The 11,337-nt window shown below is 44.5% G+C and overlaps 1 long non-coding RNA gene across 1 annotated transcript; it reads right to left on the reverse strand.

The window, feature by feature from the left end:
• Positions 1-5,304: 5,304 nt before the first annotated feature.
• LOC133387437 (uncharacterized) lies at positions 5,305-9,645 on the reverse strand. Its single transcript, XR_009763483.1, has 3 exons — positions 9,563-9,645; positions 7,011-7,219; positions 5,305-5,833 (listed from the first exon to the last, which is right to left on the reverse strand). It is a non-coding gene; the product is annotated as an uncharacterized LOC133387437 (long non-coding RNA).
• Positions 9,646-11,337: the final 1,692 nt, after the last annotated feature.

Consider the following 11,337-nt stretch of genomic DNA (forward strand, 5'->3'; position numbering starts at 1 on the left):
TACCATCGACCTTGGTATCCTTCTGGGAAGACTGGCTGAGTTGGGAGTGGGAGGTACTGCATTGCAGTGGTTCCACTTCTACTTGGCAGGTCGCCTCCAGAAGGTGGTGCTTGGGGAACATTGCTCAGCACCCTGGACTCTCCAGTATGGGGTACCGCAGGGGTCAGTTCTGTCCCCCATGCTGTTCAACATCTACATGAAACTGTTGGGTGCGGTCATCCGGAGCTTTGGAGTGCATTGCCATGAGTATGCTGATGACACGCAGCTCTATTTTTCCTTTTCATCTTCTTCAGGTGAGGCTGTCAATGTGCTGAACCGATGCCTGGTTGCAACAATGGACTGGATGAGGGCTAATAAACTAAGGTTCAATCCAGACAAGACTGAGATGCTTCTAGTGGGTGGTTCTTCTGACCGGATGGTGGATGTCTAACCTGTTCTGGATGTTGGTTGCACTCCCCCTGAAGGAGCAGGTTCATAGCTGGGGGGTTCTCTTAGAACCATCTCTGTCACTTGAGGCTCAGGTAGCCTCAGTGGCACGGAGTGTCTTCTACCAACTTCGGTTGGTGGCCCAGCTATGTCCATATCTGGACAGGGATAACCTGGCTTCAGTTGTCCATGCTCTGGTAACCTCCAAATTAGATTGCTACAATGCACTCCACGTGGGGCTGCCTTTGAAGACGGTTCGGAAACCGCAGCTTGTGCAAAATGCAGTGACCAGATTGCTAACAGGGACCAGATGGTTCGAACATATAAAACTGATTCTGGCCCACTTGCATTGGCTGCCTGTATGTGTCTGAGCTCGATTCAAGGTGCTGGTTTTGACCTATAAAGCCTTACACAGCTTGGGACCACAATACCTGATGGAACGCCTCTCCCCATACGAACCCACCTGTACACTACGTTCAAGATCAAAGGCCCTCCTCCGGGTGCCTACTCCAAGGGAAGCTGGTAGTCTGGCAACAAGGGAGAGGGCCTTCTCAGTGGTGGCCCCCAAGTTATGGAATAATATTTATGATGAGGTGCGCCTGGCGCCAACACTGTTATCTGTTCGGCGCCAGGTCAAGACTTTCCTCTTTTCCCAGGCATTTTAGCATGTGTCTTAAATTTTTTTTATATTGTTTTAAATTTTAAAATCGTGTTTTAAATTCTATATTTGTTTTAATGTTTTTGACTGCTGTAAACTGCCCAGAGAGCTTCGGCTATGGGGCGGTATACAAGTGCAATAAATAAATAAATAAATTTTACTTTTCACCCAGCCCTTCTTTCTATTGTTATTTTCTCTTGGCACCTAATGTCCAAAGTCCTCAAAAGAATGTAACCAAAACTTAGTTATCCTCAAGGACTCTGTGCTGCTAGAAGAGGTTGGGATTAGGTGGAGGTGTTGCTCTTCCAGGCTATAACAGCGGGGTGGGAGGGAGATGGCTCTGTGCCTGGCAGAAACATAGCTGGCAGCGGAGAAGCAACTGCCATCAGTTCCCCCACCAGCAATAGCCAGTGTAGCTATGTTATTTGTTAGTTGGTTTATTTAAAATATTGCTTAACCACTTTTCATCAGCATTGACCAAAAGTGTGAATATTTAAATGAGTAAAAAAATAGTGTTTTATAAAAACCTGAACCATATCAATAAGATAAAAAACAATCTAAAAGCATAACACTCATGATCAAAAAAAGGCTGTTCTGACTAAAACTGCTCTGGTTGTAAATGCTTCAAGTGCCTACAGAATTTTGAAAACTAGAAAAAAGAAACCTGAAACCAAATCTTAACAAATCTAACACAAGTTTTAAGTGTGAAGACAAAATTTAAAGATCTACATTTGGCCCTGGGTTTTAGTTTTTAAAGTCTTTTCCAACTTCAGGAATAATATGTCATCAACGCAAGGTGAAAAGTGGCAGCGGGACTTAAATAAGAAAGAACTCTGGGGAAAGCTGCACATTTGGATTTCAGAAGTCCAGAATCTTCTACTTTATCACTACTTCCTCCAGTCTTTTACTCAGCTGTTTGTTTAGGGAGCCCATCAAACTTAGCAGCACAAGAGGACACGGCAGAAGTGGAGGATGGCACTCGATTGGGTAGCACTTGGATTCACATTCACAAAACCTACCTCAGGTGCAGTTCTCATTGCTACATACACATAACTAGACCTGCAGGTTAGTCTTTCTAGGACGTTGTCACAAAGTGACAATGAAGGGGTGAGACTGTGCTGGGACCATCAAGGGGCAAGCGTTTCCACCTGCTTTGCCCCCTCACCCCTGCTCTTAGTGACATTTTTCTGGGGACTGTCCTTTATCAGGAAGATGCTTTTGGTTTTTAGCCATTGTTGCTTTTTAGAAATGCTAGGATTTTGCTGGCTTGATTTTTTGTAAATTGTGTTGTTTTTATTTGTATTTTGTATTGTGTTTCTCTCTTTGTGTGTAAGCCTTGGGGGCCTTTTTGGCCAAAAGGCCACCTAGAAATAAAGCATAACAATATAATATAACATAAAGTGTCATCGGTACAATATCCCTAAATTTCAGTCACTTACTACTTACCCTTTTCCGTTTGGAAACAAAAAACCACCTAGGGCATAAAATATCCCAGAAATGCATTGAACTTTGCCTTTCGGGTGTATTTCTACCCCAGCCAATGTTAGCAGACTGGGGTAGTAAAACACCCCAATGTTTTTTTCATAGAAAGGAGACAGGTCAACAAAAAGAACTGGAGTCAAATTTCCCCTCCCAAGCAAAGAAGCTTGCAGTCACATGGCAAAGGAGTAAATAAACTTGAAATCACATCTCCAAGGTTCCATTGTTACAGGAGGACACATCTTTTTGGCTCTTGGAAGAAAAAAGTGGCTTCTACAAGAAAAGTTTTATTGTACAAATGGTAGGGATTATAAATACCAGGAAAATGTTATGAATGCCCAGGTTATTCCCCCCCAACATACCCCATTTTCTGAGAAGAGCTGGGAGGGGAGGGGAAAGGCCCAGAGATAGAGGGCTGGTTCACATATGAGCCAAGATCCACATTAAAAATGCTGCTTTTTCCATTACGATTGATTTTGACAGTTCACATGTGTCTGCCCTTGCTACAATTAAATTGGCTATATTTCTTTTTAGCGTTCACATGCGTTTGCGTTTATTGCTATCAGTGTTTCCTTGTTGCCGCTCCCACACATTAGAATGTTAACTGCGGAGGTGGGGAAGGGGCGGTGTTTCCCTAAAGGAAGGGAGGCATGGCCATGCCATGGTGCATCAACAGCAAGGATTAGGCTTTCACATTAGCCCTCCATGCAGCTGTGATGCAGCCTTGAGGAGGGAGGGCGCTTGAAAGAAGGAGAATTGCCTACAGCCACCTCCTTCCCTGAGGTGCAGGCTTTCTCCCATCCCCCCGGCTCCCACCCGTGGCTGTAAATGTTTATAGTGCGCAGTTGTGTATATTTTTGTGTTTGTGTGTGTGGGCGCACACAACCTCTTTGTAAACGAGAACTTGGTTGCAACAGGGCTTCTGCAGGAGCTTTCCCTGGGCTGCATCCCTGCTGGAAAGTGTTAGATGGGGGGTCAGGCTGACCCCCTCTCCTCCCCTTCCAGAAGACCAAGCAGGGCCGCCCTCGTGCATCCCATGGCAAGTCCTGCTCTCTGGGCTGCATCTCTTCCCTCCTCCTCGGTCGCGGGCAGCTTTCACACTGGCTGTAGGGAAGGCAGCCTTTGCTTGCTGGCAGGACTGCTTGCTGCCACTGCTGTTGCCTCAAAGGGGAGGGGAGGGGAGGGGAGGAGGGGGTGCTTGCCTGCCCGCACCCTGAGCACCATCCCTAAATACCCACCTGATCTCTTCCCCACAAACTGGCATGGAGCGAAGCGGATCCTCCTCCTCCTCCCCCCCGGCAGATAGAGGTGCAGGGGAGAGTAGTAGCGCAGCACCCCTTCTCTTCCCTTGCTGCCACTGCCCAGCTCGTAAAGTAAAATAGCACGTAAAGCGACCGGACGTTTGTCCATCAGGGGCAGGAAACAAAATGATGTCCATAGACAGTGTAAGCGGGTTCAGAAAGGGAGGATCTAAAATGGAGAACATGTTAGCTCATTAAGGTGAGTCATTCCCCATGTTGGGAATGGGTTAACTGTATTACAGTAATTATGTGAAGGACACACAGCTGCACCGGATCAAAGGGGCTGGCTATAAAACACAAGCCCAGAGAGCCAGGCTGTGTGGGGGAAGGTAGGAGCGTAGCTTATGTTGGCGATTGTTTTTGTATGCACTGAGATAAAGTTTGTTTTACTGGCACAAAGCTCAAGAGTGTCAGAGTCCTTTCTTACTGTTTGCCGGCTCGGGAGCGCTGTTACTCACACACCTCTGTGTCCTGTGCAACAAGAAACGTCTGCCTTGTTGGTTCGGGGCACAAGAGCTCAATAGAACAGTGGAGGATGCTACCACACAGCAGGTTGGCACCAAGGCGGGTGTGGATTTTAAGCCAATTTTGGATTTTTATCGCATCGATTTAATCCAGATTTAAAGCAAAAGCAACTGAATGCCCTTGCGTTGGCAAAAACGTCATGTAAATGGTCCAAATTAAAAGGATCTGCAAAAAGCATCACATCCACATTATACCGGCATCTGATCAGGCCCAGAGTGAAGGGTGCAAGATGTGCCTGCATTTGCTCTCGGTAATGGATCCCAACCTCTTCCTCCAGCATCTTCTGGAACTATTGGAGCCTGCCACCTATGCAGAAGGGTAGAGGATAAGAAAACCAGCAGACAGTGCAACAGCTGTCAGATGTTCTGTTGCAGGGCCCACAGCACAGTGGAAATTAGGTGTGGGGCTATCAATAGGCTGGCAGAAGCCATATAATGTTGTTTTGGGATCTTTCTCTAACTAAGGACTGTTTTCTTGCAGGTTTCTTAAGGGGGTTAAAAACCACCCCACAAAATAGGTCATGTTAGTTCTCAGTTGTAATAAAGATTTTTTTTTCAAGACAGTTAACAATATTTTCATAACATGTTTATTTTAAAAGATAGGTTTTGTTGCTTGCAATTGGAAAAAAAACATAGATATTAAAGGAACAGAAACTGTGCTGTTTACTCAATATGCAGGGGAAGGTGCAACCATTTACTGCATCTAAAAATTCTACCTCCTCTGGATAAGTGTTTTCTGGCTCTGGGTGTTTGGATATTGTCAAGCACATTTCATCCAGGACCAAACACACACAATTTATCAGGGATCAAGTCATCGGCCCACCATACATTGGAAATCACATTGGGGTAGAAATACTCCCCCCCCAAAAAAACCACAGTGTGTGTGTGTTTCCCCCCACTTATGAATGACAGTTTAATATTTCATTTGGCTTTTAAAATAGAGAGTAGAAAGGAGGTAGCATTTTAATGGAAAACACTTCTGTGAGCATTATGAGGCCTCTTTAATTAGGATATTATCAAATTACAAGTCTAGTATCAAACTAAAGATTACCTGCTTGCAACCCTCTCCTCAAATATCAAAGATCAAAACATGATTCCTAACATCAAATAATTTATTATTATTATTATTGCAAGTTAACATACATCGCTCAGATCATAGGACGAAAAGTTGAGAGCAGGAGTGAATAAATAGGTGCCTGAGATATAAATAGCTCTGGATGACTTGCACAGGTGGGCAAAAATGAAGAAGAAGAAGAAGACAATGATGTCGTCGTCATCATCTAATCTCCCAGGCAAGCTGACTGGAAAACAGAGGAATCCCTTCGCAGGCTTGGATTTTCCAGTGATCATCTATTCAGTATATTCAAGGTGAAAATGCCTTGGTGCTCTGGCAGAAGAGTCAACCCTGCTTATCATCCTTCTCTACCCATGGCAATGTCTGGTGCCTAACAGGAGAGCAAAAAATCAAGAGCAAGTGGGGATCAAGAGCCTTGGAGTTGTTTTGATCCACCATATCCTAACAGATAAACACACCTGCACTGAGATTGTCAATGAATTTTATCTAAAGTGAAATTCAATTTTATTTATGTGTTGTTGATGTTTACAGTCCTCTGAGCAGTCTATGAAACAATATAAAAATCCAATCCAATCACATCACATCAAACATATGTTAGTACCATGTTAGTATAACCAAAATAAAACAAGAAAGGTGCATTTGAAATAATTTTTCACATGAGTTTGGCACAGTTTAAACGCAAAAATCTGAAGAGCTCTGCTCAGGTGGTATATTAATAAAAGTTAAAAGATTTTTATTAGAACTACCAAGGTCTGCTTTTCCTTATGGTGGAAGTGTGAAATAATTTCATCCTATCAAAATTCTTGAAGAGATTCTAGAAGCCACAGTGGCACGTTCCAAAGCTTCCAAGGGAAGGAAGAGGCGGCCAATATACTTCCCACTCCCTGCACTGGACCCCAACTCCCCGCCTCTTCTGGTTTCCAGAATGTGCAATAAAATGGTGTGTAATCCTTGGGTCAGTGCTCAGGGCCGGGTTCAGTGTCTAGGAGATATTCTTCTTATATTAAGTGCCAGTTCAAGACCAGGAAACCTGGGACTCCAATTGGATGTCTGGGTATTGCTGTTGTTGTTGTATTAGTATTTTATTAAATTTCAATCTTCCTCCCAGAAGGAGCCCAGGTCAGCAAACAAGGGACAAAATACTAAAATCATCTTAAAAACCAAACAACTTGAAAACATCTTTAAAAAAAAAAAAACTTTTAAAAAATCTTAAAAAGCAATTCCAACACAGACACAGACACAGACCTGGTTGGCCACTGTGAGAACAGGATGCTGGACTAGATGGGCCACTGGCCTGATCCAGCAGGCTCTTCTCATGTTCTTATGTTCTTATGGAATAAGGTCTCTACTTAAAACGTTTGTTAAAAGTGAAAGTTCTTTAGTAAGTGCCTGAAAGGTATAAGAGTAGCAGTCTTCCCTCCACATGTGCACTCTGAAGATAGGTACAAGCAATTATATTTATTCAGCTAACAAACAACAATGAATCAACAAAAAATTAGCAATGTAAGGAACAGTACAAAAATATATTTTAGTGCAATATGTCCCACCTTCTCCCAAGATCCAGCTATGCCAGACAAAGTCCTTGGGTCTTACTCAATGTCAGTTTGGGGGGAGGGAGCTCGTAAATGAGATTCTTCTAGAAGCAGACTTTGAGAGCATTCAATATATTGTCCCAGCAATAAATCTAGTATTTCCACTTTCTGGATGGTAAAACACTTGGAACAGAGAGGCTTCTTTCAGAGCTGCTCTGTGGTAGCTGTGGAGATATGAAATCATGGAGGTCTTCTAAGGGTACCATTGGTTTATGTGAACTGTCAGCACAAACACACATATACATCCATGCTATGCCTTCTGGAAGGCTTAAAGCTAAAATAATGCAAATATGCTTTATTAGGGAGTATCTTAGCAAGTGATTCAAACATTAAACTAGGATGGCTGTGGAAGTCACAATAGCGAACACATTTTACAAAAGAAAACCCTTTATAAGATCTTGCTGACAAGCACTATTAAATACTCATTCTATAGACTGTGGAGGCATCCTTAGATGCACACATTCAGCCCCTCTTTTCCTGTGAAACATGATATGGCATTTGCTTTACACAGCAGGGGTGAGACCTCCCATGCCCCCTTGTTAACAGGCCCAAAGACCCTGGGATGGAAAAGAAGAATCCCAGCCTGGGTTATTGGTTTCTTTATAAGAAAAAGGAGAGTTTTAAGCTATGTGGCCACAATATTAAACTTCTACCAGGTTTCCATGTAGCCCTGCACAAGGTAGTCCTCTGCAGAGGCATGACAGTATGGCAGGGTTTAATGGATTGTGCCCAGACTCAGTAAGAGTTGCCAGGTCTCAGGTCTCTGAAATTGTAGGCTTTTGTCCTTTTTCTTTTCAGGGCCTCCAGTGAAAAGATAACCTCTCTGGGCAAAGGAACAGGAGCAAATGGGAACTGTTTCTGTTTGTCTAGAGAACTTTTGCAATTAGCTATATAAACCTGGAAACATCCCCAAGGCCATCAGGTCCACCCATGAGGCACTCAGCATAGGAAGTGTCAAGAACAGCTAAGGTTAGTAAAAGTAAAATGTCTTAGCCTGAAGGGATTGTAGGGAATATCTTGTACAGGTTTCTGGGATGCTTTAAGCTGGGAAAATTAGGGTGTCTCATACAGTCCAGCTGCAGCTTGTTGGTCTAAAATGGAGGCAGCTGTATCTTATCTGTACTGCCAGGTACCAAGGTCAGGAGGCCTGAGTAGCTGTGAATTAGTAGGCCTGTCCTTGTAGTGAGTTTTTGGACTATTCCATCATCAGGAGGTCTCATGATTTGGCTAATTGGCCCTCTCACCGTTGCTAGAAAAATTCCCATAAAAGGGCTATCCTTCAACTAGTTGCCCCATTCCATCTTGACTTACCTGTGTGATGTCTATAAGAAGCCAAGGGGATTGGCTTTTATGCAGTACTTTCTTGTCTTTGAATGTTTAGCTTAGGCTAAGTAAGTTTTGTTATTTTATGTCTGTGTGGAACTTTCTCACTGTATTGGATGCTGACTATGCTTAACTCTGTTTAAGAGTATTTGGCTTAAAGGCATTGTATGCTGCTCTTTCTGGTATACGTTATTTGGAAGCTGTGGCTCTGAAGCCAGTACCTTGACCACAAAACTACTGCCTACAACTGAACTGGGTTGAGGCTCCAGAGAAGTGAGTGTAAGGTTTGGCTCTTGCTCTTGGGAATCTCTGCCAGTCCACTGGTACTTTGAGTTCCCCTTGATAAGAGTGGGAGACTAGGTTAAGGTGTGGTGGCAGTCTATCTACCTTACAGGGTTGGTGCTTGCTCTATCTCCTCCCTGGTAAGGGAGGCATGGGGTGTGCCTTGCTGGGGTCAATTGCCCTGGGGTTAAGGGATTGGACCCAGGGACCCTGACAGGAAGGACTGGCTAGGTGCAATCTTCTGCTCTTACCAAACCCTATTAGACTCTGATCTTACTCTGTCACGCTCTGCCCCCTATGCACAATCCCATATCTCCCAGCACCCACCCATTGCATATCAGCTTCTGTGCCTTAGATGTCCAGACAGCCCTAGTTTCAGCAGATAAGGTAGCAAGATTCCAGTTCCGTAAGCTGTTTCACACAACAAAGGACTTGGGAAAGGCACAACCATTGTACTACAGCAATGCCTCAGACTGCAATACTGTGGAGGGCCAAGCAAGAATGGAAAGATGTGTCAGTTTCAATTCTCTCAGTTTCTCATTTATCCAATCTTACATTCAGTTCTTTACGTTCCTGCATTAATTTGTGGATTTTTTTTAAAAGTCCTCATAAAAATTTTCAACATTTTAGTGTGAATTTCTCCTAACAAACACATTTTTGTATGTAGTTTTGACTAATGTACACATTCTTGCAATTAATTTATCCTGACTCCTAACTGAGCAGAGCAGCAGAATCTGCCTCAGGAGGGATACAAGTGCGTTAGCTCTCAGAGAGCAAGCGAAGAGTGAACAAACAGGGAGAGTTGGCAGCAGAGGTGTAGTGGAGGAGGAGACAAAGGCAAAGACGTGAGCTACGTGAAGTAACCTCAGGGGACTTTCTGTTCTGAGTGATGGTGTACTCACCATTTGCTCAGCTGGGGAGGTGGAACGGCTGAAGGGCTCCATAGCAGCTTGAGTGAAAGGGGATGTGTCCTGATAGATGTTGATTGAAGGTGCATAGCCTGATAACTGCTGTGCAACTATCAGCAGCTGTGTGTGCTGGGAGTTGCATTCTGTTTCCTGACTGCTAACTGAGCAGAGCACAGAAAGCTGTCTCAGCTGGTCTACAGGGAGCCAGGTCTCAGAGAATGAGCAAACTGGGAGAGCTAACAGGAGTTCAGCAGTGGAGTTCATTGGGGAAGGTCCCTAACAAAAACATTTATTGTATCATATACTAGTGGGACTCATCTGGTAACTTTTAAGGAGGACAAGACAAAGCACCAGCCATTCCAATACAAGTAGAAATATAGAAACAAAAGGTAATAGACTATGGACAGAAAGGAGACTCCAGTGGTGGTGACCAGCTAGGTGAGTGCAATGTTTGTGTTCTTGCCTGAGAACAACATGACGTACATGTCCAACAAGTACAATCTGGTTGCACTGTTGGAAGAAAACGTGAGAGGCCTGGAGTGATGAATGTCCACATTCAAGAGTATAAGAGAAGATGAAGAGTTCTTAGACACAACTCTGGAATAACAGCAGCAAAGAAGTACAAAAGGTGGAGGAACCACAGCAAGGTGGAGAAGTGTTGTGGAGAGGAAGAATGAAGTGGATGCAACTCTGTAGAAAAAGGTGATAGGAGCAGAAGAGCTAGAAGACACTATGCACTTGTACAACTATGGAATTGCTTTCAGGTACTTGAGGATGAGACCGGAGGACAGCCTGCAGAGGAAGAATTACAGGAGAACCCGTGCGACAGCAAGCAAGAGGCTGAAGCTCAGTCAAACAGAGGCAATGAAACTGTGCCCTACAACAAGAAGAGAAGTAGTGGTGGGAGACTCCCTACTGCATGGGATTGAAACCCAAGTATGCTGAGAAGACCCATGGACTTGCCAGGTATGTTGTCTCCCTGAAGGACAGATTAGAGATGTGATGGAAGGGTTGCCATCATTCATCATTCATCCACTGTGGAGTCCCGCAGGGATCGGTACTGTCCCCCATGCTTTTCAACATCTACATGAAGCCGCTGGGTGCGGTCATCAGGAGTTTTGGGCTGCGTTGTCATCAGTACGCTGATGACACGCAGCTCTATTTCTCCTTTTCATCCTCCTCAGGTGAGGCTGTTAACGTGCTAAACCGTTGCCTGACCGCGATAATGGACTAGATGGGAGCTAACAGACTGAAGCTCAATCCAGACAAGACTGAGACACTGTTGGTGAGTGCCTTCTCTGCTCAGATAGTGGATGTTCATCCTGTTCTTGATGGGGTTACACTCCCCTTGAAGGAACAGGTTCGTAGCTTGGGAGTTCTTTTCGATCCTTCCCTGTCTCTTGAGGCCCAGGTGGCCTCGGTGGCACAGAATGCTTTTTACCATCTTCGATTGGTAGCCCAGCTACGTCCCTATCTGGACAGTGACGACCTTGCTTCAGTTGTTCATGCTCTGGTAACTTCTAGATTGGACTACTGCAACGCGCTCTACGTGGGGCTGCCCTTGAAGACTGTTTGGAAACTACAGCTAGTCCAGAATGCAGCGGCCAGATTGTTGACGCGGACCAGAAGGTCCGCTCATATAACACCTGTTCTGGCCCGTCTGCACTGGCTTCCTATTTGTTTCCGGGCTAGATTCAAAGTGCTGGTTTTGACCTATAAAGCCCTACACGGCATGGGACCGCAATACCTGATGGAACGCCTCTCCCAAT

Source organism: Rhineura floridana, chromosome 1, assembly GCF_030035675.1.
Source record: "Rhineura floridana isolate rRhiFlo1 chromosome 1, rRhiFlo1.hap2, whole genome shotgun sequence".
NCBI classification, from domain to species: domain Eukaryota; kingdom Metazoa; phylum Chordata; class Lepidosauria; order Squamata; family Rhineuridae; genus Rhineura; species Rhineura floridana.